Here is a 7,500-nt window from a genome sequence, read left to right on the forward strand (position 1 = left end):
CCAGGGGTGTTGCTGGGGGTACCAGGGGTAAAGAGCGGGCCGGCCCGGCGGGCGAGTGTGGCCGGAAAAGGGGCCTCTTGCTCGGATTGGGAGTTTGAAAAAATTCCCCCATTCATTTTCAATGGCAGATGTACCAGGGGTCGGTGTCCGCCAGACGGCGGTGTGGTAGGCAAAAGGCGGGCCGGCTCGGCGAGCGTGCGTGCCCGGGAAAAAGGCCTCTTGGCCGGCGTGAGAGTTTAATAATAGCGGGCCGGCCCGGCGAGCGTGCGTGCCCGGGAAAAAGGCCTCCTTGCAGGCGTGAGCGTTTAATAATAGCGGGCCGGCCCGGCGAGCGTGCGTGCCCGGGAAAAAGGCCTCCTTGCAGGCGTGAGAGTTTAATAATAGCGGGCCGGCTCGGCGAGCGTGCGTGCACGGGAAAAAGGCCTCTTGGCCGGCGTGAGAGTTTAATAATAGCGGGCCGGCCCGGCGAGCGTGCGTGCCCGGGAAAAAGGCCTCCTTGCAGGCGTGAGAGTTTAATAATAGCGGGCCGGCTCATCGAGCGTGCGTGCCCGGGAAAAGGGCCTCCTTGCAGGCGTGAGAGTTTAATAATAGCGGGCCGGCTCGGCGAGCGTGCGTGCCCGGGAAAAGGGCCTCTTGGCCGGCCTGAGCGTTTAATAATAGCGGGCCGGCTCATCGAGCGTGCGTGCCCGGGAAAAGGGCCTCTTGGCCGGCCTGAGCGTTTAATAATAGCGGGCCGGCCCCGCGAGCGTGCGTGCCCGGGAAAAAGGCCTCCTTGCAGGCGTGAGAGTTTAATAATAGCGGGCCGGCTCATCGAGCGTGCGTGCCCGGGAAAAGGGCCTCCTTGCAGGCGTGAGAGTTTAATAATAGCGGGCCGGCTCGGCGAGCGTGCGTGCCCGGGAAAAAGGGCCTCTTGGCCGGCGTGAGAGTTTAATAATAGCGGGCCGGCCCCGCGAGCGTGCGTGCCCGGGAAAAAGGCCTCCTTGCAGGGGTGAGAGTTTAATAATAGCGGGCCGGCCCGGCGAGCGTGCGTGCCCGGGAAAAAGGCCTCCTTGCAGGCGTGAGCGTTTAATAATAGCGGACCGGCTCTGCGAGCGTGCGTGCCCGGGAAAAGGGCCTCTTGGCCGGCCTGAGCGTTTAATAATAGCGGGCCGGCCCGGCGAGCGTGCGTGCCCGGGAAAAAGGCCTCTTGGCCGGCTTGGGGGATTGAAAAAAAATCCCCCATTCATTTTCAACGGGAGGGGTCGGCGGTACCGCTTGGTGTCCGCCAGACGGCGGTGTGGTAGGCAAATGGCGGGCCTGCACGGCGAGCGTGCGTGCCCGGGAAAAAGGCCTCCTTGCAGGCGTGAGAGTTTAATAATAGCGGGCCGGCCCGGAGAGCGTGCGTGCCCGGGAAAAAGGCCTCTTGGCCGGCGTGAGAGTTTAATAATAGCGGGCCGGCCCGGCGAGCGTGCGTGCCCGGGAAAAAGGCCTCCTTGCAGGCGTGAGCGTTTAATAATAGCGGGCCGGCTCATCGAGCGTGCGTGCCCGGGAAAAGGGCCTCTTGGCCGGCGTGAGAGTTTAATAATAGCGGGCCGGCTCATCGAGCGTGCGTGCCCGGGAAAAAGGCCTCTTGGCCGGCTTGGGGGATTGAAAAAAAAATCCCCCATTCATTTTCAACGGGAGGGGTCGGCGGTACCGCTTGGTGTCCGCCAGACGGCGGTGTGGTAGGCAAATGGCGGGCCTGCACGGCGAGCGTGCGTGCCCGGGAAAAAGGCCTCCTGGCCGGCGTGAGAGTTTAATAATAGCGGGCCGGCTCTGCGAGCGTGCGTGCCCGGGAAAAAGGCCTCCTTGCAGGCGTGAGAGTTTAATAATAGCGGGCCGGCTCGGCGAGCGTGCGTGCCCGGGAAAAAGGCCTCCTTGCAGGCGTAAGAGTTTAATAATAGCGGGCCGGCTCATCGAGCGTGCGTGCCCGGGAAAAAGGCCTCTTGGCCGGCGTGAGAGTTTAATAATAGCGGGCCGGCCCGGCGAGCGTGCGTGCCCGGGAAAAAGGCCTCCTTGCAGGCGTGAGCGTTTAATAATAGCGGGCCGGCTCATCGAGCGTGCGTGCCCGGGAAAAGGGCCTCTTGGCCGGCGTGAGAGTTTAATAATAGCGGGCCGGCTCATCGAGCGTGCGTGCCCGGGAAAAAGGCCTCTTGGCCGGCTTGGGGGATTGTAAAAAAAAATCCCCCATTCATTTTCAACGGGAGGGGTCGGCGGTACCGCGTGGTGTCCGCCAGACGGCGGTGTGGTAGGCAAATGGCGGGCCTGCACGGCGAGCGTGCGTGCCCGGGAAAAATGCCTCCTGGCCGGCGTGAGAGTTTAATAATAGCGGGCCGGCTCATCGAGCGTGCGTGCCCGGGAAAAAGGCCTCCTTGCAGGCGTGAGAGTTTAATAATAGCGGGCCGGCTCGGCGAGCGTGCGTGCCCGGGAAAAAGGCCTCTTGGCCAGCTTGGGGGATTGAAAAAAAATCCCCCATTCATTTTCAACGGGAGGGGTCGGCGGTACCGCTTGGTGTCCGCCAGACGGCGGTGTGGTAGGCAAATGGCGGGCCTGCACGGCGAGCGTGCGTGCCCGGGAAAAATGCCTCCTGGCCGGCGTGAGAGTTTAATAATAGCGGGCCGGCTCGGCGAGCGTGCGTGCCCGGGAAAAAGGCCTCTTGGCCGGCGTGAGAGTTTAATAATAGCGGGCCGGCTCGGCGAGCGTGCGTGCCCGGGAAAAGGGCCTCTTGGCCGGCGTGAGAGTTTAATAATAGCGGGCCGGCTCAGCGAGCGTGCGTGCCCGGGAAAAAGGCCTCCTTGCAGGCGTGAGAGTTTAATAATAGCGGGCCGGCTCATCGAGCGTGCGTGCCCGGGAAAAGGGCCTCTTGGCCGGCGTGAGAGTTTAATAATAGCGGGCCTGAGAGTTTAATAATAGCGGGCCGGCTCGGCGAGCGTGCGTGCCCGGGAAAAGGGCCTCTTGGCCGGCGTGAGAGTTTAATAATAGCGGGCCGGCTCATCGAGCGTGCGTGCCCGGGAAAAGGGCCTCTTGGCCGGCGTGAGAGTTTAATAATAGCGGGCCGGCCCGGCGAGCGTGCGTGCCCGGGAAAAAGGCCTCCTTGCAGGCGTGAGCGTTTAATAATAGCGGGCCGGCCCGGCGAGCGTGCGTGCCCGGGAAAAAGGCCTCCTTGCAGGCGTAAGAGTTTAATAATAGCGGGCCGGCTCCGCGAGCGTGCGTGGCCGGGAAAAAGGCCTCTTGGCCGGCGTGAGAGTTTAATAATAGCGGGCCGGCTCGGCGAGCGTGCGTGCCCGGGAAAAGGGCCTCTTGGCCGGCGTGAGAGTTTAATAATAGCGGGCCGGCTCATCGAGCGTGCGTGCCCGGGAAAAGGGCCTCTTGGCCGGCGTGAGAGTTTAATAATAGCGGGCCGGCCCGGCGAGCGTGCGTGCCCGGGAAAAAGGCCTCCTTGCAGGCGTGAGAGTTTAATAATAGCGGGCCGGCTCCGCGAGCGTGCGTGGCCGGGAAAAAGGCCTCTTGGCCGGCGTGAGAGTTTAATAATAGCGGGCCGGCTCATCGAGCGTGCGTGCCCGGGAAAAGGGCCTCTTGGCCGGCGTGAGAGTTTAATAATAGCGGGCCGGCTCATCGAGCGTGCGTGCCCGGGAAAAAGGCCTCCTTGCAGGCGTGAGAGTTTAATAATAGCGGGCCGGCCCGGCGAGCGTGCGTGCCCGGGAAAAAGGCCTCCTTGCAGGCGTGAGAGTTTAATAATAGCGGGCCGGCCCGGCGAGCGTGCGTGCCCGGGAAAAAGGCCTCCTTGCAGGCGTGAGAGTTTAATAATAGCGGGCCGGCCCGGCGAGCGTGCGTGCCCGGGAAAAAGGCCTCCTTGCAGGCGTGAGAGTTTAATAATAGCGGGCCGGCTCCGCGAGCGTGCGTGCCCGGGAAAAAGGCCTCCTTGCAGGCGTGAGAGTTCAATAATAGCGGGCCGGCCCGGCGAGCGTGCGTGCCCGGGAAAAAGGCCTCCTTGCAGGCGTGAGAGTTTAATAATAGCGGGCCGGCCCGGCGAGCGTGCGTGCCCGGGAAAAAGGCCTCCTTGCAGGCGTGAGAGTTTAATAATAGCGGGCCGGCCCGGCGAGCGTGCGTGCCCGGGAAAAAGGCCTCCTTGCAGGCGTGAGAGTTTAATAATAGCGGGCCGGCTCCGCGAGCGTGCGTGCCCGGGAAAAAGGCCTCCTTGCAGGCGTGGGAGATTGAAAAAATTCCCCCATTCATTTTCAATGGCGGGGGTACCAGGGGTAGAGCTGGGGGTACCAGGGGTAAAGAGCGGGCCGGCCCGGCGTGCGAGTTTGGCCGGAAAAGAGGCCTCTTGGTCGGATTGGGAGATTGAAAAAATTCCCCCATTCATTTTCAATGGCGGGGGTACCAGGGGTAGAGCTGGGGGTACCAGGGGTAAAGAGCGGGCCGGCCCGGCGTGCGAGTTTGGCCGGAAAAGAGGCCTCTTGGTCGGATTGGGAGATTGAAAAAATTCCCCCATTCATTTTCAATGGCGGGGGTACCAGGGGTAAAGAGCGGGCCGGCCCAGCGTGCGAGTTTGGCCGGGAAAGGGGCCTCCTGGCCGGCCTGGGGGATTAAAAAAATTCCCCCATTCATTTTCAATGGCGGGGGTACCAGGGGTAGCAGTACCGATTTTGGTCGTTAGGGGCGCTGTAGTAGGTAAACCAGATATGCGGAGTTAGGGGGTCAAGAAGGCGAAAGGCTTAGAAAGTGACCGTTCACCAAAATACTTTCCGAAACGTATATAGGGGGGCATGTGTCGGACGAGTCACCATGCTTTCTCGATGCTGGAGGTACCAGGGGCACAAAGTTGGCCGGGAAAGATGCCTCTTAGGCGGATTGAAAGCATGAGAAAATGCCCCCCATTCATTTTCAATGGCGGAGAGCGGGCCGGCCCCGCAGCCGAGTGTGGCCGGCGGAGAGGCGTCTCGGTCGGATGAATGAAGCGTGGAGCCGGCCTCTGACGGCGGAGCTCCGCACTTTCGAATATTTTCTATCTCCCCCTCCGGGCGGCCGACGGCAGTTGGGAAGGCCGCCCGAGAGGCGCCCGGGGCGGATACCTCGGGCGAAAAGCCGGCCTCTGACGGCGGAGCTCCGCACTTTCGAATATTTTCTATTTCCCCCTCCGGGCGGCCGACGGCAGTTGGGAAGGCCGCCCGAGAGGCGCCCGGGGCGGATACCTCGGGCGAAAAGCCGGCCTCTGACGGCGGAGCTCCGCACTTTCGAATATTTTCTATCTCCCCCTCCGGGCGGCCGACGGCAGTTGGGAAGGCCGCCCGAGAGGCGCCCGGGGCGGATACCTCGGGCGAAAAGCCGGCCTCTGACGGCGGAGCTCCGCACTTTCGAATATTTTCTATTTCCCCCTCCGGGCGGCCGACGGCAGTTGGGAAGGCCGCCCGAGAGGCGCCCGGGGCGGATACCTCGGGCGAAAAGCCGGCCTCTGACGGCGGAGCTCCGCACTTTCGAATATTTTCTATTTCCCCCTCCGGGCGGCCGACGGCAGTTGGGAAGGCCGCCCGAGAGGCGCCCCGGGGCGGATACCCCGGGCGAAAAGCCGGCCTCTGACGGCGGAGCTCCGCACTTTCGAATATTTTCTATTTCCCCCTCCGGGCGGCCGACGGCAGTTGGGAAGGCCGCCCGAGAGGCGCCCCGGGGCGGATACCCCGGGCGAAAAGCCGGCCTCTGACGGCGGAGCTCCGCACTTTCGAATATTTTCTATTTCCCCCTCCGGGCGGCCGACGGCAGTTGGGAAGGCCGCCCGAGAGGCGCCCCGGGGCGGATACCCCGGGCGAAAAGCCGGCCTCTGACGGCGGAGCTCCGCACTTTCGAATATTTTCTATTTCCCCCTCCGGGCGGCTGACGGCAGGTGGGAAGGCCGCCCATTCATTTTCAATGGCGGAGGTACCAGGGGTGCCGCTGAGGGTACCAGGGGTGCCGCTGAGGGTACCAGGGGTGCCGCTGAGGGTACCAGGGGTACCGCTGAGGGTACCAGGGGTGCGGCTGAGGGTACCAGGGGTGCGGCTGAGGGTACCAGGGGTGCGGCTGAGGGTACCAGGGGTGCCGCTGAGGGTACCAGGGGTACGGCTGAGGGTACCAGGGGTGCCGCTGAGGGTACCAGGGGTACGGCTGAGGGTACCAGGGGTGCCGCTGAGGGTACCAGGGGTGCGGCTGAGGGTACCAGGGGTGCGGCTGAGGGTACCAGGGGTGCCGCTGAGGGTACCAGGGGTGCCGCTGAGGGTACCAGGGGTGCGGCTGAGGGTACCAGGGGTGCCGCTGAGGGTACCAGGGGTGCCGCTGAGGGTACCAGGGGTGCCGCTGAGGGTACCAGGGGTGCCGCTGAGGGTACCAGGGGTGCGGCTGAGGGTACCAGGGGTGCCGCTGAGGGTACCAGGGGTGCGGCTGAGGGTACCAGGGGTGCGGCTGAGGGTACCAGGGGTGCCGCTGAGGGTACCAGGGGTGCCGCTGAGGGTACCAGGGGTGCGGCTGAGGGTACCAGGGGTGCCGCTGAGGGTACCAGGGGTGCCGCTGAGGGTACCAGGGGTGCCGCTGAGGGTACCAGGGGTGCCGCTGAGGGTACCAGGGGTGCGGCTGAGGGTACCAGGGGTAAGGCTGAGGGTACCAGGGGTGCCGCTGAGGGTACCAGGGGTGCCGCTGAGGGTACCAGGGGTACGGCTGGAGGTACCAGGGGTAAGGCTGGAGGTACCAGGGGTAAGGCTGGAGGTACCAGGGGTTAGGCTGGAGGTACCAGGGGTAAGGCTGGGGGTACCAGGGGTAAGGCTGAGGGTACCAGGGGTTAGGCTGGGGGTACCAGGGGTAAGGCTGGGGGTACCAGGGGCGAAGCTGGCTGGGGGTACCAGGGGTTGGGCTGAGGGTACCAGGGGTTGGGCTGAGGGTACCAGGGGTAAGGCTGAGGGTACCAGGGGCGAAGCTGGCTGGGGGTACCAGGGGTGTTGCTGAGGGTACCAGGGGTGCCGCTGAGGGTACCAGGGGTTAGGCTGGGGGTACCAGGGGTTGAGCTGAGGGTACCAGGGGTAAGGCTGAGGGTACCAGGGGTGTTGCTGGGGGTACCAGGGGTCGCCATTCATTTTCAATGGGGGAGGTACCAGGGGTAGGGCTGGGGGTACCAGGGGTAAAGAGCGGACCGGCTCGCCGGCCGAGCGTGGCCGAAAAAGAGGCCTCCTGGCCGGATTGAGAAATTAAAAAAATTCCCCCATTCATTTTCAATGGCGGGGGTACCAGGGGTATGCAGTACCGATTTTGGTCGTTAGGGGCGCTGTAGTAGGTAAACCAGATATGGGGAGTTAGGGGGTCAAGAAGGCTAAAAGGCTTAGAAAGTGAGCGTTCACCAAAATACTTTCCGAAACGTATATAGGTGAGCATGTTTTGAATGGGTGACCTCCAGGGCGACACAGGGGAGGCCCCTAAGAGTATAATCAGACCATCGTGAGGGTGTTTCCAGCCACC

The sequence above is a fragment of the Hippocampus guttulatus genome, unplaced genomic scaffold (assembly GCF_054856545.1).
Source record: "Hippocampus guttulatus isolate MCC_2025c unplaced genomic scaffold, RoL_Hgut_1.0 HiC_scaffold_31, whole genome shotgun sequence".
Classification (NCBI taxonomy): domain Eukaryota; kingdom Metazoa; phylum Chordata; class Actinopteri; order Syngnathiformes; family Syngnathidae; genus Hippocampus; species Hippocampus guttulatus.